General features: G+C 31.8%; 3 long non-coding RNA genes across 3 annotated transcripts; 1 reads left to right on the plus strand and 2 right to left on the minus strand.

Moving 5' to 3' along the window:
- Positions 1-251: 251 nt before the first annotated feature.
- LOC121119864 (uncharacterized) lies at positions 252-10,460 on the minus strand. Its single transcript, XR_011780784.1, has 5 exons — positions 10,446-10,460; positions 9,992-10,389; positions 3,289-3,390; positions 2,831-3,004; positions 252-784 (listed from the first exon to the last, which is right to left on the minus strand). It is a non-coding gene; the product is annotated as an uncharacterized lncRNA (long non-coding RNA).
- Positions 10,461-21,864: 11,404 nt separating this feature from the next.
- On the minus strand, positions 21,865-22,987 carry LOC121120562 (uncharacterized). Its single transcript, XR_005865106.2, has 2 exons — positions 22,736-22,987; positions 21,865-22,584 (listed from the first exon to the last, which is right to left on the minus strand). It is a non-coding gene; the product is annotated as an uncharacterized lncRNA (long non-coding RNA).
- Positions 22,580-23,982, plus strand: LOC139905750 (uncharacterized). The gene is made up of 2 exons (XR_011780786.1): positions 22,580-22,875; positions 22,981-23,982. It is a non-coding gene; the product is annotated as an uncharacterized lncRNA (long non-coding RNA).
- Positions 23,983-24,512: the final 530 nt, after the last annotated feature.

Here is a 24,512-nt window from a genome sequence, read left to right on the forward strand (position 1 = left end):
TTAAAGAAAATATATGAAGAAACAATTTAGCGTGACATTTTCCCATGAGAAATGTTATCAGGATTGATTTATGTGGGATCTAATGTATATATACCTATGTACATAGAAAACGTATATTGAAGTGAGCCATATACTTATTTCTAGATATCATGCAAATAAATCATCAATTTCCTTCTTCCTTTGGAGAGTAAAAGCACTTATTTATCAATAAAATTTTTAGATTATTCATGTAGAAAAATAATCACAAGCAATTTCACATATTATAAGTCTAATATATTCTATATATGTATAATTTATTTTGAATACTGAACTACATTCATAATTGATTCAAGCTTAAGGACTTCTTCAAACATTGAGTAGAATGTTACGAATAATAATTAATTATAATTTTTTTCCACCAAGATATAGGCATTTATATAATATTATGTTTGTATATAGATAGATATATAATATGTAACTTCATAGTCGACACGAAAATCATCATAAAAGTTAGGGAAAAACATTTAGCTGTTAATGAAGTAGTAATAATTAATTAATTATCAATTAAATCTCTATTGTAGAATTCACCATTTATATATACATAATTAGGTAATATGTATTTGTATATATAATGTTTGCTGGTTGGTTTGAGTCATGCTAAACCCTTGGAAGAATAACATCATCATGAAACTATTTCCGTCTTTCCCATCCCTTGTATTTTCCAAGAAGTATGTCACAGTTGGAGCAATAGTGCTCCGTTACGTACAAGCTATGGCAACAGAAGGGTATGAAACAGCAGCAACACCTATAACGAGGAAGAAACAAAGAGTAAATATTAGCATATTTGAATATCATATATTTCAATGTTGTGTACAAGTTGCAATTTGTTGAATTAATTATGTTCTATACAATTATAGCACCAACCATTTTAATTAACAACTATACATTGATATAATGCTGTTGTGTATACCGGTACTGTAATGGTACCGGGCTACTGATTTATTTAGAACGGTAATATATTAAATCTCTTATTGAAACATGTATTTACAACTTCATTACGTCATACAAAATAAATAATTGCTCAAATTTATGAATCAAGAATACAAAGTTGTCCATTAAAAAAATAGCAAGAAAGAAAATTAAAAAATCAAACTATTTAATATTCAAAACCGGCCTTAGAACACTGTGGTTACAGTGGACCGTGCACTTCTAATGCGTCTCAAGCACTTGATTGAAAAAAACAATTAGGAATGTATCTTCCAACAAGAGGTCATTAAAACAAAACGAATTTTCTGATAATAATTTAAGCTTCACCCAATTCGTTTTGCATGAACGACCATGATAGCTAAAGTCAATCCTGTTTATAAGGAAGAGAAACAACCTCCAAACAAAATTATAGCGGATGCCCCTGTAAGTGGATGTGAATTTTGGGTGTTATATTTATATTAGTGCCACGATATATACATATATCGTGGCAACACAACATTTGATGCTATAATTTTATTTTTACAAATTAAAAATACATATTTATTAGGTGTAACTGTGGTGAGTTAACGAGAAAAAAATCATGAAAAAGAAAAAAATATATGTATTTTTAAACATCAAATGAACATCTTACAGTCCAATATTTCATGGATATATTTCGGTTAATTACGGGTTTGTATACACATTTCTAGGATGAGTTGAGGTATTAATGAATATTAAACTTACTTGAGAACCATCATTTGACTTATGATACTTAATTTGATCTCAATCATATAGTATCTTTCAAATAAAGTTCATCTATTTTAATTATGTACATGGTTGTTCAGGTAAATCCGCCCCACCTATAACTGCATCATGATCAATAAGGGAAGCAAGTAGAGGTTTGAAATATTATTTACAAGTTATAACCATTGTCCTCGGCTTCCATCAACGTCGGCACTAAATCTCTCTTTTGGCTCAAAGAAGAATGGGGGCATGACATTACCACTGCTCCGAATGGTCCCAAGGGTCATGATACTGTCTGGAAACTTGCTTTAAAGACGTAGTAGGCATTGCTCTCTCTATATCCAACCCATATGTGTTATTATAAATGTTGTGGGATCTGTCGACAGTCCATTGTATCAGGAGATACCTTCACGGACGTTTCATGCCTTTGAGTAATCTGACAGTGCCTTTTTTATCACTCCAGAATTGTGGGATTTTCTCTTATATGCCCCTCCTCCTTCCAGTGATTGCAGACATATTAAACTATGATCTTTTGATACCCAAGCATCTTCTTGATGTACGCTGGGCTGTGTCCTACGCAACCCAATTCGATAATAGTGTCCCTCGTGTCGTAAATACTTGTTTTGAATGAAAAGTAGTTAAGTTAACTTAAAGCTAAGGCTCAACTTCTCACTTTAAAATTGAAATAATGTTTTCCTTATAGTTGAAGGTGTAGTTAAACATGGTCCAAATTCACCTGATCGACCTTTTATTGGTATTTGAAGTGCAACTTGCATTCAAAGGATTAATAAATTTTTGCTAAGTTGATGCTAATTAGTTGAATAATAAAATGTAATCCATTCTAAATTTTGAGAAAAATCATTCAAGCTTGCTTCTGTGTTGACAGACCACTGATTTATAGAAATTTTCATCCAAATAGTCAATAATTACACAATTAATAAAAGCAACCATCTAAGAAATATTAACTTATTGCACTATAATGCCACAAGTACGCCATAAATTCTACATTTAAAACCTTTCATCTCATTTTTTGGTTGCAACTTGTACAACTTGCTTATAATACAAGTTACAACTTATACAGAACATAATATATGTATAACTCATAAAAAATCATCAAATAATTTTTAAATGAAAGCCTTACGTTAATAAGCAAAGGCCAGCACAAAGAGCCCATGTTAGGGTGGAAGGCCCTGTTTTGTGCGTGTTGTCATATGATGTTGGCAGTGATAGCAAGTTAGAGTGACTGGACTATCGCTTAACTCAATTGGAACCACCAATTGTGTAGCAATCTTCGTTGAGTCGTCATTTCCACTATCTGAAAAGGGATTTCATTTGAATAATATAATATTATTAAAAATAACAATAGTTTTAATATAAATTATTATTGTAAAAGGACATTAAATTTTACTTTCCTCAATAATTTCAAGTTTCAGATTATATATATTTTAATGGAGGCCATGATTCATAATACAAAGGATATACATGAATAATTTTCATAAAAAAAATAAACTTAAAGATTAACTGAGGACATGCATGACATATTAGGTATCAAGAAGAAAGGAGGAAAAATGTACACACGTAATAGATAAAAGATCTTACTAAGACTCCATGCAGGATGAGGATTAGCTCCGTAGTCTATAAATTCGTGATGATACGGCTTCTTCGGTGAGGATATGGCGGCTGAGTAAGTGTGAGACATTCCTGCAAAATTCAAACAGTCAATATTGATAATGATACTATGGTCCAAGTGTCATGATAATTAAGTATGTTCATTTAAAAACGAAATGTTGTTGGATCATTCAAGAATACCCGTTTCAAATCCTTCTCCTTATTCAATACGCCCCCTCGTATAATTATAATAGGTATAATATACGCATCAAAGTTGAATGAATGAGAGAGGCAAAATGTATAGATTTATATGACTACAATAGCACTTGAGTCACCTATAAGTAACAACACTTACGTCTCAAACGGACAAATGTCTTTACTAGCAATAAAAGTTTCTTATACCAATAAAACGGTTTATTGGACCCTCATGAACAGTAGTAGTTGATTATAAGGGGGCTGCAGTCATGCGTCGATTTATTATACATACTTAAAAGAACTAGGTTCTACATCTGCGTAAAATTTAAGGATTCCCCTAATTTAACTCCAGATGGTGGTAACACATGATATGATTATTCTTATCCCTCATTGCAAATCTTTGCACATTTAAATATATGTAAATTGTGTAGGGGAACTAAAAGTGTATATTGCAAAATCTTTCAATTTCTCTTTAGTTTTATTGCCAATCAATTTTTCTTCCCTCTAACACTGTAACAACTTGGTTTTTTATTGTAAAATTGTAATTAAAGTAATACCTTGAGAAAGGAGTCCACCACATACGAGTTTCTTGAGATTAGGACTCGATTTTGAGGAAAAGTTTGCATTGTCAAACAAGTTTTTTTTTAGTTACGAGCTGGTTGCAAGTTGGCTTTGGAAAGCAGGAGTCATTTCAAAATTATTTCTTATAGAATAAATTGGTTTGACTTACGAGCTCCGTTCAGCAAATTAAACTAGTATGCCAAATGCATTACTCCTGTTAATACAAAAGCTATCTAGAATTTCTCAAAAATGAACTCTGTTTACATTTATATTTTTATACGAATTATCACCAATTTTTATACACAAATTATTCTACTTAATCCATTGGAGGGGTCGGAAACTGCACTTGAAGTAGCTAAAAGTAATCGTCACCATTTAAGAGTTGCAAAATTGATAGATTTTATTTAAAAGGACCCATATGATGGAGAACAAATCAAGTATCAGAAATCAAATAAAGGCTTTAAACTATAGTTCTTGAGCATCACAACTCATTTAAGAAAGGATATAAAGTAGACAAATTTTTGAAATTTTTTTCCTTTTTTTTTTTTGTAAACAGCAGTGAATTTTAGATTTTTTTTCCCAAAAATTTATTATTTGACATTTTATTTTTGAAATTATTTTTCAAAAACTTTATCTTCTTGTTCACACATGTGGATTTTAGGAAACTTTTTTTTTTTCATAATAGCTATGAATTTTCAAAAAAATTTAAAAATAAAATATAAAACCAAGCCCTCCCCCCCCCTCAAAACAAAAATAAATAGTAACTATATACATATATACAGGGTAGACAAGGTGAAATCCGGAATAACTTTAACGACTAATTATGAGACTTGTATAAGAGATAGAAATATTATTTTTTACTCATTTAAAAGCCACATTAAATGTAAAATGATTATTCATAATGCAAGCCTTCGTTCTTGATCACGATCTCTACACGATGCCTGAATGCCTTGCAACCTCGTGCAGATCCAGGTTCTTAATTGTATTGACGATCTAGGCCTTCAAGGCAGCAATTGAGGCATGATTATTCATGCCCACAAGTCAAAATCACATGGATTGAGGTGCAGGCTGTTGGCTGGCCAATAGAATGGAAGCCAAAAATCCGGCACATTTTGTCCTAATCACTCTTGGACAATGTTAGTCTTATGAGGAGGTGCTGAGTCTTGTTGGAATGTATATGGCTTCCTATCAGCGACTTCATTCATCTATGGGATGACCATGTGCTTGAAAACGTCCGCGCTGATCACCGTCAAGACCATAACCAAGGGCGGATTTTTTTTTTCGTAACTGGTTGGATCTCATCTGGGGCCAAACATATGCATCTATTGTTTCTGCGGTTATGATTGACGTCAATGGTGAAGATTTCCCTTTAAAAAACGCACGTAACCACCTTTGCATTTCATTTGGTTAATAAGAATTTTACCTTTGCTGATTCTGTCTGCCTCATTTTACTCTGACGCTCGACAAGTAACCCAGGTCAATCTGGATGGCATTTTTGATGGTATTTTACTCACGTTACGGTCCTTGGCCAACTTAGCAATTGGCTGGATGAGTGTCAATTGATCGTTTCAAGCCAGCTATGAACCGTTTAGTCCGGACTTTATCAGATCTTGTTGAATGAGTTGCTCTTTCAGTCTTTCCCCCCTTATCAAAGGCCTTAATCATGTCATACACTGTTGATTTTGGATTTTCGAAGAAGGAAATTAACTCCTTAGCAGAATGTCCCGCGCGGCGAGCTTCGATGATGGAAATTATCCTGCCTTTTTCATGCTTGAATGACGAGATCATTTAAAAAACTCAATAAATACGATAGCTAACATATTTAGCCGTTAAAGTTATTACGGATTTACCTTGTCCACCCTATATATATAATCCTGCGGACGCCCATGGTAGCGTATGTTCATCAATGACGGATACTGAGAAATTGATAGTTATAAGGATAAGTTCTTGTTTGACTCGGAGTTTAATTAAACATTTACATCAAAGTAATTCCTATCAATGCATTTAATGATTAAGGAGTGGAATTTATGTATATTTCCTTACTCTCATAGCTGCTCGCAGTTGATCTAGTAAACTGTCATGACCGTTAAGCTACTATCCTTCAAACGATCAAGATTACCATGTTAATTTTTAGATTTCTTTTATTTTTAAATAGTAGCAGTTAATATAACTAGAGCTGATATCTTTGTTAGGGAAAAATGAGCAGGAGGAGAAGGCTTGTGTGATATATATGTATGGTACTTCTGAATTAAGACCCTTGTTAATATCAGCCACCGGTTATATGATTTGGTTAGGAGAAAAGGAATTACTACTATAAAGAGGAGAACCTTCTACATTTAAAAGTGCATTAGTGCAAGGACGACAATATTGTAATTCTATTCATTATTTTCATATCTTATTGTACATTTTTTAAACAATTTACATGAAAGAGTGGCAATCATGCTTACTTCAGATGGAGAAATTAAAATAATGATCAAAAATGAAGAAAGAGCACACACCACAAAGTTTTTCCTTTTCTAATTCTTAGTTTCTTCATTACAAATTATTCAACAAAGATTTAACTCTATGTATGATGGAGAAAAATGAGACATTTCTCTTTAATTTTTGTACATGATTTTTTTCGTTTAACTCATTTTTCATTCATTGGATAATGTTTTAGGCATTATGTGTAGGTCTGTACAAAGTGTAAGTCAATATGACGATGATAAACATAAGTGAAGGACTAAGACAATATAAATAAACATTTTGATCTGTCGATCATATTTAATGGAAATTTAATTGCTTTAAAAAAATAAGAACATTTAAGACATGAAAAGAGAGACAATCATAAGTCCTATACAAGGACCATGACTTGCCTTTGTTAAGTACCTTGTACATTTATAAGCTAGGACGCATAGATTGATAACTATGCTATTCCGTTTAGTGCCAAAGTCCACAAAATGAAAAACTATAGAACAAAATATTCTTAATATGACATATAATGAACATCTTGGACACATTCATTTTTGGGTGGATTTTGTAAATAAATATATAACAACTCAATTTTTCCGCTCCTTTTAGTCGAAAAAGAAGAAAATATAAGCCACTAAGAGGTCGGAACAGTTCAATGGTGAGTACTCGATAATTAATAAAGTAACCGTATTACATGAATAATGAATCAATCTGTATAAAGTGTTTTTTTTTTGTCCCTGACAAACAAGGCACTTCCCTTAATTAAAAAAAAATGGATGATTATAACAGGTGGAGGAATAAGTATTATAGTAATTGCATGTAATTGATTTGATAGGTCATTAATTATATGTTATTAAATTAGGGATATTAATTAGACAGTATGTAAAATGTAAGAACACATTCAAAGAAAACTTTATATTTGGCGAAGGCCCTGGGCTGCGACTAGGATTTTTTTTTCGGGGTAGACTACCTTATAAATTATTATGTTTTATTGAGGTGACTTATATATCATGGCACATCCAAGATATATATTGAATAACTACTTTTTGAATAAATGAAAATTTGATACATTTTGTCATAACATTGAATGTTTGACAACGATCATTTTTTTTCTCGATGTTTTGCAAAAAATGTTGTTCATGTTATATGTATACAATTTACGTCAATTTTATATTATTTAAAAAAAATGACAACATAATTTGACTTTTTGACAACTAATATGGAATACATTTCGAAATTTGACAAAATATTGCTTTATGGAATACGAATATTAAACTATTGAATACTTCAGATAAATCTTATCTAACTAAGTGCACTGTTTGTTTGTTTATTTCTTATTAACATTTTTTTTTTAAATTTGACACCAAAAATTTTGTTGAGAGACAGGGTATCTGTCCCGTAACTACAGGGGTGGCAAGGGAGGGAGGGGGGTGAGTAAAAAACAGTGCTTTTACTCCCAACGGAAGTATAAATTTATATACAATTTAATTTTATTCTATTAAAATTGCGAAATTTTGACCACATCCTAAATTCTTCTCCTTCAGAATATATTTTCCAGTTTTCCTTCAGATCTGTTACTATGGAAGAATGTAATAATAACATAAATGTCAATTTCGGACATTTATAAAAAAAAAGGTCTTTAAAAATGTAATTTCAATTTAGTTAGTCTCCAAAGAAAATTGAAAATTACTTAGTCATTGGCTTGTCCCGTCGATGAAATTTGAAGCGTAGGATATAGGTCTGGTTATAAGAAGAATGGGGTTACTCATAGGTAGTGACGCTAATCAGGAGCATTTTGGACATTTCAAACAAATAAACTGAGAATCAACATGGTAACACTGACAATTTGAATAATATTTTGGAGTAGAGCAGCTTATCTTTGATCACGTTTCAGTAGATCAAGTACATATAGCTGTGGCGAGGGGAGAGAAAAAGAAATAAGGAAAAAGACGAGATTTACTCCGTTGTTGATCCTCAATCTACTTTGAGTCCAACAAGGACTTACTATTATAAATCTGCAATAAATCCTGAGAGCTACTCTCCATCTTTTATGAGCACACGCACATGCTCAATCTACTTTATTATATATCAAAGGTAGACTGTATGTAGTGTTGTCTTAGGCCTTTATTTAGAACTGAAGACTACAGACCTGTCCACTTCTGTATTTAAAACTTATAAAGTGATGTCCGTGATGACATCACTCATCTTTTTCACTCTATTTACATTAATTTCTAGTTCTAACAGTCCGGTCTCAAGAACTGATAGGACTGGTCCTAATAATGGACTGGACCAAATAAATAAGAACTGACAGAAAACTACTTGGATGTAGTAGGGAAGGAAGTTGACTACTCAAAATTTAAATAATAAAGACAACAGCTAAGGAAAAGAAAATTCACTCTTTAGTTTGTCAACTCAAAATACGGTTGAGCTAATAAATGCACCTGATTTTCATCACTACTCATAGGTATAGGAGACAAGAGGACAGGATCGACAACAATTATAAAGATTTAAAAAAAAATGAATATTATAACTTCAATTTCACGGTTTGAATTCTTTAAGTATCACTTATGGTGGATAAATGGAGCTTGAAAATTAATACATTCACAAGGAATTTCTTCATTTGTATATAGGATAAAATATGTATGTTCATTGACTACCTTAGTTATGAATGATGTACAATTCGTAATACCTTTTTAGCATACCTAAAATTGCGTAATAGATGAACTAGTTAAAACTACTACATATACCTAAATAAATATGAAAAAATAAACGGGTTTGATTAATACCTAGCTTTGCGTCCTTTTACAGGACATATACATTCTTAAACAAAAATATCCCTGAGGAAATGTGTAATTTAATTATAATTGATTATTTTTACTTATTTTTGTATGTTTTTTTTTTTAATATTGCATAAAAAACCAAACAGGTTAAACAACTTCTTTTATGCATTTTAAAGCAAAAAAATGTAATTTCTTTTTCAAATAACATATATTTGTTGAATTTTTATTGTTTTCTTAACTTTATTCAGGTTCGTGACTCTAAGGAGGGGGGCAGGGGGGATGATCCCTCTGAATAAAAGTTTTTTTTGATTTTTTTTCAAAAAGGCACTCAGATTTTTTGTTTAAACAAATGAAAATATGTCTTCAAAAAATTAATTTTTTTTTATAGAATATAAAATATTATACTCTCTTTTCATAGAGAGTCAATTTCAAAAATAATGTTTTCCCTTTGAAAAAAAGTTCAATTATCAAATATTTGTCTCAAAAAGTTATCCATCACCCCCTCTCCACTATCAAAAGTCCTAGTAAAGGACAATATCTCAATGAATATATTGTACACATTGAATTTGGCTTGTTTTTTAGTCTGGTTCACCATTTGATGAGAGTTTTTTGAGCATATCTGCATTGATTTAACACGTTTTTATATACATATTGGGCCATACTGACTTATTGTACTATAAAAATTGATTAAAATAATTATATCTTACTGCTGCTTTTTTAATCTCGTTCTTTCTTTTCCACACTTGACGCAAAAATATTTATATAATATTATTATGATTATGGACGGACGGAGACGGACTACCTTCAGTTACGACAGCAGCTGTGATTTATTTATAAGCTTTGTTACAAGTGTATGATGTATTCGAAATAGTCGGATGAAAGTTTGTAGTTGAAGAAGAAGAAGAGGTGACACCTACATACATGAGTAGGAAGGCTTGAGAGAGAGAACTCTTAGATTTAGGTATGATTCATTAAATCAATGAGTGTATGAAATCCGGAATTTCGTACTCAAAACACACACATATAAACTACTTTATTAGTTCCACTCACTTGTCGTCGACGACTTATGGAGGATTATTATTCTAAGAAATTTTTAGTGCAAACACTAAATGAAAAAAAAAAGAAAAAGATTAGGAATAAAAGAACGTTCTTTGAGAGTACCTGAACGCTCACGCGCCCTCAGTTTCTGCCTCCTCACTTTTTGGCCTTTAATAGTTCCTTTCCCTTTTTTAAAATAAGTTTCATGACTGCGTTGTCGTTATAAATTCTCCGACCCTCCTTCTTCTTCTCAAGTACTTTTCTCTCCTAGGTACTTCTTCTATAGTGTGTATTCGAGTTATTACATCCGCAACCTCGTTTAACCTGACATTATTATTATTATTACTATTATAAAGCATACCTCATTTATGATTTTTCTCACGTATTAATTAAACAAATAGGATTCAAAACCCAGGGATTCGTGAATAAATATGTACATACTTAATTAATCCCTAGAAAAAGCAAAATAGATTGATTTGGATTTATATTGTACATAAATCAGGATTTGATCGTTAGGTATACGCACATTGTATAGAAAATAAATGAATAAAACGTGATCAAAAACTACGACCATTATCTCAGTGTTATCCCACTAACATAAAAAATGTACAATGCACAGTAGAACTCCGAAACTTGGAAGTATTTCAGGAATCCATTTTTTGGGAGTACAACGCAAAATGCCGAGAAAACTTATAACCTCTTAGCTCAAACAAAACTTTTAAGTTTTGTACGACTCACCTGACTAATATAAATAGCTTGTGCTTCTGTCACATTCCAGTAGATGGCATTGTAGTTGGTGAGTTTTAAATTATTGTAAGAATGTATTTCTAAATTTGGGTTATGTTTTTGTGGTTTTATGTACTTTTTTGTTACAATAAAAAGGTGACCAGAGGAAGATTATTATTTAATTTTGAGGGTTTTTTTTTTTTTTTTTTTGAATTGTTGTATAAAATGTCAAAGTCTGGGCAAAACTTGATGATTGAGGAAGGATGAATTTGTTTTCAGTGACTGGTTATGTGGAAAATTGTTTTTCAAACTGACTGCATCATCCCTTCTTGATGCTCCTTTTGGAATGAATTAGCATCGATTCGGAGATTATTTATATTTTCATCAGCTGTGTATTTTTTTACTTTCCTTCCATATATTAGAAGTATTTAAACGTTGAATGGTTGAACTCAAATTACTTCTTCTTCAGCTGTGAACAATTTTATTAAATAAATACAGTAATGATATGTTGATTTGAGTTGATTGAGTCAAACAGAACCTAATCCAGTTGTTAAGACCCCAATCGACTCAATAATTTAGATAAAATAATAATTGTCACAAAATTCAAATCATTTGACGAGACTTAGTGATAACAATGAAGTCGACTTGGGTTTTTTTTTAAATCTGGAAATCCACTCACCATTTGAATTTAGTCAAAAAATCATCCACTCAAGTAGAGTAATCACACAACTAAAATAGAATAATGACCGTTAGTATGGAAGAATTGGCCAGGTGATTTTGAGTCTTATTTTCTTTCTCTTTTTTAAGGAGAGGTTTTGTGCGAGATAGATGAAAGACATCAACGTGATATCATTATCCAAAATGTACATATGTATTTGTTAGCCCCCCCCCCCTTTCAAGACATTGCATGACTCATGAATATAGTAATATTATGCCCTTTATGAAGCCCATCCCTGTCTCAACTAACCGTACATTGATGATAGTACATAGTATAAGCTAATATATTATGTACAGTTGAGGAGATGAAGAGGAATAACATAAAGTAACCTATCAGCTCTTCCCCATAATATTCTTTGTACATCAAGTGTCTGTGTTGGATATATACATATAAACACTATTATGTGTTTAATTTGTTATTCTTGAACCCATTCTTTGATGAGATCATGTTAAAGTAGTTAGTATCGTCAATCGTCATCATTATGAGCAACAAACGACCACATTCTGACTCAATTTATTTTAATTAACTGACACTCCATGTATATAGTATTTTACATGTTATATTATGTTTGCGTGCACACTTGACTGTTACAAAATGCAGTCAAAAACACTCGTTATTAAAAATGACAAATTAACAGACAAACCTTGCTTTATTAATATAGATGAACTATCAGAATTCTAAAAAAAGAAACCGAATATTAACATGGCAACCTGACAATTGCAATTTGAAGGAGAGGCAATTAGTCTGTCAGGACGTTTTAATAGATTTAAAATTTGTGAGAGCTTTGAAATATAAAAAAACCCTGTTTATGTTTATGTATGTTTATGTAACTACCTACAAAAAGTATCACACACATTCTATTTTTTCTAGATCCTATTTTATACAACTCTAGGGGGTATAATGACTACTGAATTTTGTGGTTATTCTTGGTGTACAAATATTTGTCTTGTTTAGTTTTGATAAAAAATAAATATAATCAATTTTGAATAAAAGGATTTACTAGTTTTTGAATTTTTAATAATCGCTTAATTAATAAAGGAAATGTGAATGTATTAGTATTTTTCTCTGAACAACCCTCATAATTCTAATAGAGATGTGCGTTTCATGGAGTTTCTGATTCAGGATAAATGAGCTGCCAGTTGGAAATTTTGCATTATTTACGTAGTGACTGTAAAAAATTGAATTGAGGGTCCTTTGGAAAAAAAAATAACAATTTCTTTCAAAAGGAATTTTATAAATAAAAAAAATAACGCCATCAAACTAAATATCAACACAGTCTACATAAGAAAATGGACTCAAAAGGGCATAAAAAATAATAAAACATTATTTTTTTTTAAATAAAAAGGCACATATTTCATTTTCAATAAAAAAGACACCTCGTATTTTATTCGGAAAATATGAATAAAATCCTTCTTATTATCATAAGTGTTAGTTTATGGGAACTATTGACGCCAAAATTCAGATATAGTGGAATGGACTCAAGAATTTGACTGAACAATCTGTGGATGTAAAATGGGAACTCTATCTCTTTTTCACTGGGTCCTTCATTCTATAATGCTGTCTTATCATGGAACTCCTTTGTTCTTGTTATAGAAATATCAAGTATACGACGATTCTGTAGAAGATCTGGAGGAGTTTCTTTATTCTTGAACATAGAGGCCAATAGTGACGAGGGAAGAGAGCGGAAGCGCGCTCATCTTTTTAGAAGAGTGATAAAATTGCTCGAATTTACCCAAGTTTGTATTACTTATTCTGTCTCTATCTCTTATGAGATAACATCAAAAAAGTTGAGGAATATAATTATTTTAAAGATTACAATAATAGCTTGTTGAGTTTATATCTCAAGATTAGCTAGAATTTAAGTTCCATGCAATGACTCTCTGCTGTTTTCGGTTGACGAGTTTACCTCTCACGAAGCTGGCTACTTTAAAAAGACTCAGATATCGGTTCCCCCCGGACACACCGCCAGCTCCTTCCTGTGTGCTTTATTATTTTTAATAAAAATTTTCCATTCGGACATACGATTTTCTTATACATTTATATAGCAAATTGACATAAGATCTCAAAATCTCAATCAAACATAAGTTCAAAAACTTTAAAAACCTTTATACGAGCTCAAGCTAATTAACAGGCTTAACTGAATGATATTGCACGAAACTTCGTAAATACATGTCCTCTAAGATAGTGGCCACCAAACTTTTGGGGTACCCAAGGTACACCAAAAGACAAATAAAAATTTATTGACAGACCTATTTGAATTAAATCAATCACTTGAATTTTTATAAGCTATTGCATATAATGTATGGTTGTCACAAATCGGATGGCACACTTTAACTTGCAATATATTGAACATTTAAAATTCTATATTGAATACAATTTTGAAACAGTCTAAGATACAAACACAATCTTTTGAAGCGTGAGTTTTATGTCAATTAGTATACAAATTATATTTCTTTTTCTATTCCGCATCTTGAATTAATTCGCATACGTTTATTTATTGAAAATCATGCGTCTTAATTTGAAGTTCCATGACAATTCGTTCGACAAGTTAATTACAATTTAAGCAACAATTTATAAACGTATCTTCTTGATTCTGCTTGAGACACACCTGTTCTTAGGTACATCCGTCATTATTTCTATAAAACCAATCAGTCGTAAAGGAAATATACACTTGATTTTATTTTGCCTGTATCGGAGATGAATGATGATAGTTATTATTAGAAGAAAATAATATATATGAGACAAGGTATGACTGAGTCATTGACTTTACTTGACAAATGGGGTATCTAATGAGATGAGTCTAGAATTTTACAAATATAACCGACCATGAGCTGGATACTTTTTGCAGTTACAACATGAACAGCTTTTATATTTCACAAGCTATTTTAATTAATTTATGGATGTGCTCATGAATTATGGATTATAAGCTACTGCTAACAGCTAAGCTGTTATAATGCTTCATTAAATTAGCTGCAAGCAGTTATGAGATGAAACAAATAAATAGAAACTCCCATTTCAAATCTGATATAGACATAAATTACTTCAATGTCGATCCTCAATTATACTCCGAGTCCAATAAAGACTTACACTTAAAGCTCCTGAGCAAATTTTCAGTTTAACTGTTTGTCTTTCACACAAGAGGGATTATTCTATACGTATTGTCCTCTCTTTAGAATATAAGAACAATTACATTGGTTTTTGAATTGTACATTTAGTTATTTCGATTTAAATACGGGGTGGTCCATCAAAATATCAACACTTTGAATTTTAAACTTCAACAAGACATAATTTATTCATCAACAATAGAATTTCAAAAAAAAAAAAATAATAATAATAATAACATAAATAGATGTGTGTCTGAGCTCTTTTAATAAATAATGTAGCCAACTTTAGCAGAAATGATGGCTTCCAGGTGACCGCAGAAAAGCCTGGCGTCCAAGTGCTGGGTGACAATAGTTTTAAGGCACTCGGTGTTTGGATGAGGGTCACTGCATGCCTTCCTCTCGACATGCACCCTAAATTTGTAGTCGAAGGGCTTGGTATCAGGGCTGTAGGGACGCCAAAAGAATCAAAAAAGAGTTCAAACGAAGTTGCAACGGAGAGGATGGGTTTATGTCATTGGGGGTGTCTCCGCCCTCACAGAGCTCTTTCCACCCAACTATTTTTTTTATTGCTCTAGTAAAAGTCTGGTGTGAAAACCCAAGATATCTTACATGGGTCTTCATGGACTTGAGGGAATGGTACTGGTCTGTTTTCTTTAACACCTCCGGGTCCAGTTTAGCCTTTTTGAACTGAGCCCTTTTTCATCTCTAACGTTTTGGACTTGCTGACGGCGTAGACAGTGGTCCTGGAGACCCCAAACTGCTTAGAGTGCGTTTTTGGATATTCATCAATCACGTTCAAGTGTCATTTTTTCTATTTGAACGTAAGCTAGAGAGCTAAAGTTTGTTTTGTAATTAATTTTTTATGCTCTAACATATGGAAATATGAATTAAAATTTCAACCACTCAACCTTCATTACTTATTGAATTAGTAAGTGTTCAGATTTCAATAGACCAGCCCGTATTACTACCAAAGGGTTACCCGTCGTTGCTCGAACCAAGGAAGGAGCAGGAAATCACATTGAAAATAGGCAATGCCATTTTTTATCAATGTTTAGACCCCTTTGGTGCAAACAAATATTAAAATATAGTAGCTGTATATTAAATGAAATGAATTATAATGAATTTAAATAAAAAATTGTATTATAAACTTCAAACAATATGCTAACATATAACAACTTGAATAGATGAGTCCATCTTTTATTTTTTCCAAAAAATTACCATATCGAAATTAACAAGGAAAATTGCAAACAACTATTTTGAATTAATTTTGAAAAAAAAGAGGAAATAGTATTTATTGACATTGTAAAATGGAACACAAACTTACAAATATTTTTTTTATATTTAAAAAACAAACAAGTTATAAAGAATAATGTGGCATCATTTTGTTTTATATAAACTTTGCCTTGAGCTTAGATTCTTCACATTACATAATGTATTCAATCTAAGTTATTGTTTTAAGTTCTATTGAGTTTTTCAGTGATACTCACACCGTGCATCTGTCTCATCCCGGGCTGTCGCTTTTATGGGGTAGGTGGGGGGAAGGTGTGTTGTTTTTTTTTTGGACACATATATGTACAGAATTTTTTTTTTTCATGTCATTAAATAAATATTCAAATTTTCCGACGGAAATCCCATTTTTCCCGAGTGAACTAAGTACTTTTCCCTTTAACTATTTGGCCTCATGACATTTTTCCTTAAAGCAAAATTTCAAAAATTCCTATTTTTTACAAAAAATAAGACTTCGCTTTAAAACTATTTTACCTTAAAGGTACTTCGCCTTAAAATATAAATAAATAATTAAAAGATTCTACCCAAAATTTCAATAGATACACAAAATCGAATTTTCACCATGTAATGAGTTCTAACCAGAGACAAACTAGTTAATATAATTAGTCTAAGTAGAAAAATAATAATTAATAGATCAACGATGCGAACAGGAGAAGTTCATCACTACCCCGTTATTAATTATAAATTATAATTAATTTATCTCTCTTTGTTTCTGTCTAATTTCTTCTTCTCTATCTTTGTTTCTATCCCTTCTACCTGCAACATACGAATATACTTTATCCTTATCTTCAAGACTGAGGGCTTAAAACCGCTTTGAACCTTAAAAATAGCCAAAAATTTAAAAAAAAAATGTATGGCCTTTTTCTGAAGGCCACAAAGCTATGAGAGAAAAAATAAGGCTATATTTGGAATCAGGGGATCAAACTGTACTAAGTTGAGCATATGCTGTTCTTGTGTATTCAAAAAATGTGATTTTGTTGGATAGTGTTATTAGAAATGATGGATTATTCATGTTTGAACATACTCATGGATTGAGGAACATGCCTAATGCCTCATTACTTCAACAGAAAATAATCATTCAGGGCTTGTTTTAGTAATACACATTACATATTTTAATAAAAATTTCTAAGGGAGTATCAATTTCAACCCAAAATAACCAATAACGACGGATAAACCTCATTTATTCATATTTTAAGACGAAATATCCTTCAGGTAAAATGGCTTTAAGGGGAAAAGTCATAAAGAAAAATGTGTTCAGGAAAAATAGTTTAAGGCAAAAGTACTGTCCCCGGGGTTAGAATCGCAATTTATAGTACAAACTTAAGATTATAGTTATATTGTTGTCTAATTATGCTACCGATGCAAACCTAAGACGTGAAATCACGATTCAAGATAACTTCTATAAGTAAACTGGAATCAAATCTAACTTCAGAATAAATTCCACATTCCAAGCTCTACAAACACAGGGTGAGGACAAAAAAATTAGAATCCTGTTGGAGGTTGTCTCGCCTCTGTTCTAAAAGTCTGATTTTTTTTTTACTTGACCCTATTTGTAAGAGCTGACAAAAAACTATGATTTGATGTTTGTCTTGTTTTTGTGCAATTAAAAATGTTCAAGTAACAAGCAAAACGGCAGAGGGTGTGTGATCTCCTCCGTGAACAAGTCGATTTCAACAAGATGATCTTCCCAGTGGACGTTGTTCTAAACAGGAGAAATGCTCGCTTCTGGGCTGAATTGAGAGCTCAGGTTGAATGAACCTTTAGGACCTAACATCCAGTTAAGTTCGTGGTCTTCGGCGTCGTGGTGTCTGACGGGGGCTAGATGCCTCCCTACTTCTTCATAGGCTAACGAGAAAGTCAACACGGACATCCACTGCAAGGTCCTCAGGTACCATGTTTTGATATGGTTGAGCAGCACATTCCCTAAGAAAAACTATGTGTTTAGCCAAGACGATGCCCGGGCACATACGTCCAAGAAGGTGCAGCATTTATGAAGGGAGATAATGGCTGCCTTCTGGCCTGCAGACTTCTTGTTTTCGTGTAACATATTGAATAAAAGTTTAATAAATTGTTAAATTACCAACTTTTGCCTTAAGCAAAAGTTTGTGAAAACGGCTTTTAAAATTTTTTAATGTTTTAGTCCTCACCCTGCATACCTCATAGTCAAACGTATTTTTTATTTAGTAGATATAAACAAGAACTACATGATGAAGTTGCTTTAACAATGTTTTTTGCAGAACTCCATGAAGGTCAATTAAGGAGCCCTTGTTCTATATAGATGATGTATGCTTGATGCCCCTCAAAAGTGATATGGATTTTGACCTATACTGTAATCCGTCGTAGGAGTATCAAGTGAGACGAATAATAATATAGTTATATAATAATGTAGTATTGGATATCTCTCATTGAGAAGATAAAAGACTCTTACATACCTACTTATGTATCACGTCCATGATTAGATCATCCTCAGACATAGGTACGTGCTAATGTCTAGAAAAATCCCATATCATAAATAATTTTTAATAGTAATTGTATGTCCAAAAAGCATTGTGAGTAAATAGTAGATTTAAACATGAATATTTACAATGTGTGCATAATGCAGCCAGCCTCTATAATTCATTGTCAAATGCATTTCAGAGACGTCAATCTCCACGTTTCAAAATATGACATAAACACATTTCCCTGTAGCTATAATTTATTCAGTTATCGATTGAAAGAATATAATCTATCCCATATGTGATTTAATAGCTAATATTATACATAAGTATTGTACTCTGTTCCCGGGTCATATCGTCTGGTTACATCCTATACAGAGCTTCCGGGGAATTTCAAATGAAATAATTAAATGTCCGGATTTGTAAGACAAGCAGTTGAAAATCGACTAACCTATAATGAAAGTAAAATTATTACTTAAAAACAAGATTCAAAAAGTTATTTGACGAAATTACACACGAACAATATTTATTTTTAATATGAATTATATTCATTTCAAAATATTAAACACCATTGCCATCGTAAAACTGACATAATCAGTGCACATGTTCTTTTTTTTTTTTTTTTTTTTGGAAATACAAAAATATTTAAACCAGTTGTTGTACCTGGGATTGCTCAGAGTTATTAAGCGCCAACGAACAGACTAATTTTGAATGTTGAAATACATATTCGCTTTATTAATATAGAAAATAACTCCCAAACATATCTTCATTGTTACTTTCCGTTTTTCAAGAGTACACTCACACGTAGTTACTCAATATTTTGATGTTCTTTTCCCAAGAATGAAAGAATAGTGGCTTGAGAAAATAAAAAAACAAAAAATAAAAAGTGAATTCACATATTATATCATTGTATCCGGAGAAAAATTTGGTTTTATAATTTGTCAAAATCTTGACAATTGCCGAAATGGCCAGGCTTGGCCTTTTATTCAATTATTTTTATTTAGATAACAAATTTTAATAGGGAAAATATAATAAAACAAATTTACTGATTAACGGTTTTTTAACCCCTAAATAATATGTACATGTCACAGTAGAGATTGAAATCTAGTAGAATCGTTGATCCTCCTAGTACAGATCATGAATTTTAATAGGAGAATCAATAATTCTGCTAGTAGAGATTACAATCCTATTCTCTCCTAGGACAAATTCCAATTTTACTGAGGGGGATAGTAGCATTGAATATTTGAAGAGGTTATGTGTATTTTCGAAAATATGACGCAAATTCATACCCTATATTGGACCGTTACTGGCAATTTCATTCCCAGTAAATGCATCCCCTGTAAAATTTATTCCCGTACATTTCATTCCCACTTTGAAGAGGCATATTTAGTGACGTAATACCGTTTATGTTTATACACTAGTTAGTAGTTTTTGTGTAGGGCTGTAGAGGGAGGGCTTGGTACTGGGCAGTTGTCACTGGAAAGTGAGTGATGAATGATGATTAGTGATGGGTGGGAAAAGGATACGAATTATTTATGGTGTTTATGAATTAGAAATGATGCCGTGATAAATCTTAAATAGTGAGTAGAAATGAAATCCGAATCAGTTAATATTATTTATACCTTGGGAAATACAAGTAAAGGCTGTCATTGCTCTTCCTTTTCTTAATTGTCTATTACTACTCGCTCTTACTCCTTTTAATCCGTCGACAATCATCAATTTAATCATCCTCTTTTCTCTTCCCTTCCCCTTTTCACAATTTAATTCTACGTAAACGATAACTATAAGCAAATTGCTCGGGCCCCTAACTCCTTTCTCCAAGATCACTTACTCTCCCCTGCTTCAAGTTGAACTCTGGAATGAATCCTCAAGATACAAAAATCATCATCATTCATAGGATCTGCTGGACTTGTAATGGATTTCTAGAATATTTAATTCATCCCCTTCACATCCAATCCTAACTGTTCAAACTTCAATACGTAAGTTTCAAAGTATTTTGATGGAGACACGGAATACTACTACTATGGTCCGTAGCGAAGAATCATTGACATTCATATGCAGTCAATTTCTTCATTAAGAGGTCATGAAGAGGATTGTACTAGAGTTATAGAACTAGATCAAGATGTGGTCCTCCTCCATGAAAGTCTGCATGGATTTCTGAATATGATATATATTAATAAATATATCTAAATATTTTATTAACTTATCACAATCATAGGTTGTGTTATGCTCACTTCGACCCTTCACTTGTGCTTCCCTCATTGTGCCTCGGGGAAACAACTCTGTTCTTTGTAGCAATTAACCATCTTCATATTACTGGGAGCATTTTGGATCCTAACGAATGGAATTAAAAGAATTGTTTCAAGACCCTTCTGAAATAAAACATGATTTTATTTGGTGGTTAATAAATACAAAAAGCCGATTGATCTGTTGAGTTAAGGATGGAATAGGATAAGGAGATCTTCACATTTTGAGGTTTAAGGTTGAAATATCATTTACTATTATAATAACTACTATAATTTTTATTTCACATATATTATTATCACAGAATATATATTATAAGTATAGATTACCTATTATTATAAATGATACTATAACTATTCAAAGAAAACTTTATACATAAAATGCACACTCTGTTTTTTTGTGTTTTTTTTACCAATTCAAGACTATTTAAAAAAAAAAGAATTGAATTAAAACTATCGTCTTAAAGAATTAAAATACCTTTTTATATAGTTTATTATTCTGATAACATTAAATTAATAGATCAACCCCAAAAATATTATAATTCTTTAAGACATTTGAAACAGGATTGGTTTAATTAAGTTCCCTCTTTCATTTGATAACTATTTTACTCTACAAAATAGTCTTTAGTTGGTCGAAAAGAAAGGGCGAAAAGAGTGCGCGTTGCATGTATAGAGTATTCCTTGAGCCCTCTAATAATAGATTAGTTCCTTGTCTCAGTTTTAAATAAATTTGCTCAAATGTTATATTACAATTTTACATTAAGACTATGTGTGAGCTCCCTCTTGGCATCAATTGTGGTCCGGGCGTGAGACATAAACAGTTAGACAATATTATTACAGCATGCTTCTAATATATCTTATATTACCTATTATAAGTTGCAGCTTACTTTTAAAATTGTGTACTGCGTATACTAAGACATGCATTTAAATTAAATATTGGTATAGTCCCACTATGGAAGAATTGCCCGCAAATTTATCTACAGGGTGCGTGAGCAGTTTATTTCCCTTTCTAAATTTAATCATTTTAAAAACAGTGTGAAGTCCTTTTTATTTGAAAAACTCTTTTAACAAAAAATGATTTTCTATGAAGTGACAATTATTAATCAATGTGAACACCCCCAGAAACAGTCACATTCTCGGACAGAGAACGACACCAGGTACAAGTCTTCTGTAAGGGTTCCTTGGACATCTTATTCTTGTACTCCATGATGCCGGCCTTTAGCTCGTCCACATTGGGATAAGATGTCATGACAACCTTGGCCTCCAAAACGCTCAACACAGAGGATTGAGATCAGATTAATATTTGACTAGAACGACTGGTCCTACAAAGAAGTAAAGTTTTCCAAGCAATACTTTTCGAGCTTAAAAGGATGTATGCAATGAGCCCCAAACCGAGCTCCTACATAATTTCCTTCAGGGTGATTGATCTTCATCCTAAGCCAGACAATCCATCTCGAAACCTTGAAGTAGACCTAGGCATGAACTTTTGTCTTGTGTTTGTAGAAATATGGGTTCATCTTCTTATCATAAGACGCTACGACTCTCAGAAACATGACCTGAGCAAGTGGACGCTTTTCTTTGAAGATCCCCTTAACTTATTAGAATGCAATTAATCTGTCATTTCAGTGGTTTAGGACATTCTCTATAGTGAAGATCTTCTTACCACAGAAAAGTTCAGCGTCCACAATATCAGTGACCCATTGTCTTGTTGCTTGTTGTGTATACATTTTTTGTCTGATTCTAAAAAATCTTAATTGAGAGATGAAAAGAAAAGTTAATGCTAGAGCCAAATAAAACTGCGTGAAAAATTTAGCTCCTGCACTCTGTATATTATATATATATAGTCCATGATGCTCAAAAAATAAATAAAGATCCGCAATAAGTTGAAACAGTAATTTACCTGGACAGACTAATTGATGTTATAGAAGAGGGGAAAAACCCTTTTTATATTATTGACATTTGATACCTCATTTTTTTTTCTCTCCCTCTCTGTCTTCAGTTGCTTCAAGAAAGAGGTGGAATGGTTTCATCCAATGTGAGGTGAAAAAAATATTTTTTCTTGCTCCTTCGTATACTTTTGTGTTAACAATTGTGTTATAATGTTTACTCTTTAATTTTTGTGTGTGTTCCACTGGATATTTGTAGGTCCCTTATCATCATTTGGCATATTTTCCTTCTACTTGCATTCAACATCCAAGAGTCCCACTCGGAACTAGAAGAACGATTTGGACGTGACTATGGAATCGGAGACCTCATTCTCTCTATTCTACGAATCAAGGCAGCCATTGCAAGATTCATTCATATAATCACTAATATGACACCACGGATAGATCCCTCTTATAGAGATGTCTCAGAGTCTATTTCCCATTTACCAAAGGAGGAACAAGACAAAATCGTTGCTTATATTTACTCTTGAAGGCTCCGTTCCTGCCTGTGCGTCTTCTTGTCTTTCTTCCGTCTTTTAGAGCTTAATACCAACTACTTATTGCAGAAGTAGTTGTTCTACATAATATGTATATGAATACTTCCTACTTTTCAACTTCTTTTTTTTTTTGAAAATATCCTTGTTCTGTCGATGCCAAGTTCCATGATGATTTTTTATTATATTATTTGTCACTGATATTATTATTATTTTATTGTATAGGTAGAATTGTTTGGATATCTACACTTATTTTAGATTGTTTATTACTGAAGATAAAAAAATACTCACAAAAACAAGGAATAAAATGTTAGAAATTACCTTCTCAGGTTTCTAAAGAGTAAAGACTAACCTGCATACACTACTGTACATTCCATTAGACTGTCTTTTTTTTTCTTTTTACGACTTTCAGTTCATATTTTACTCGAAATTTTGAAATATCTTGGAATTTTTGAATTTTTTTTTTCAAAAAATTTAATTTTTGTGTATAGTTGGAAATTTTTGATTTTTTTCAAAAAACTAATATTTTAATTTTCGTAAGTTTTTTTCTACAAAATTTTGATTTATTGATTTTTTTTTCAAAAAAAATGCAAAAACCAAGCCCCCCGCCCTAAAATATAATCCTGTGAACGCTCCTGATTGGACACTGTAATAATAAAAAAATTTGGCAACATGAGATTTTGTGGTAGAAAATACCCACTTTTATGCCTCTGCTACCGTTTTTCTCAGTCACTGATTTGTGGATTTGCTGTTTTATTATAAATAATGTTCCTCCTTTTTTCAACAACTATAACTTCAACTAAGCTTTCAAGACTTAGATTATTAAAATTAAGATGCACGATATTTTAAAAAAATAGAAAAATCATTAATTTCGAACCAAATATCACATTTTTTCAAACTAAAATGGTCAGATTTTTATTTTACGTGGCAAAAATTATCTTCGTGCTGGAGAAAAAATAATGAACCGTAAACGATATAGGTTAATGTTCATTACCACAGGAGTTTAATTTAAAACATATAATTTTATTTAGCACAATAAAGAAGTGGAGTAGCACCTAGCGGAAAATTTTGAACCATAAAATAATATTTGTCTGCAATGAGATGAAAAACAAGTTATTCTCTCGAAGAAGAGATATACCTATACACTAATAGGATGTAATGATTTACATCCCATAGGATTTGATAGAAGTCGGGAAAATAACTTTTTTTTAAATGAAATAAATCAAAACACCGAATCGCGGAAGAGGTAGGTGTTCCT

Source organism: Lepeophtheirus salmonis, chromosome 6, assembly GCF_016086655.4.
Source record: "Lepeophtheirus salmonis chromosome 6, UVic_Lsal_1.4, whole genome shotgun sequence".
Classification (NCBI taxonomy): Eukaryota; Metazoa; Arthropoda; class Copepoda; order Siphonostomatoida; family Caligidae; genus Lepeophtheirus; species Lepeophtheirus salmonis.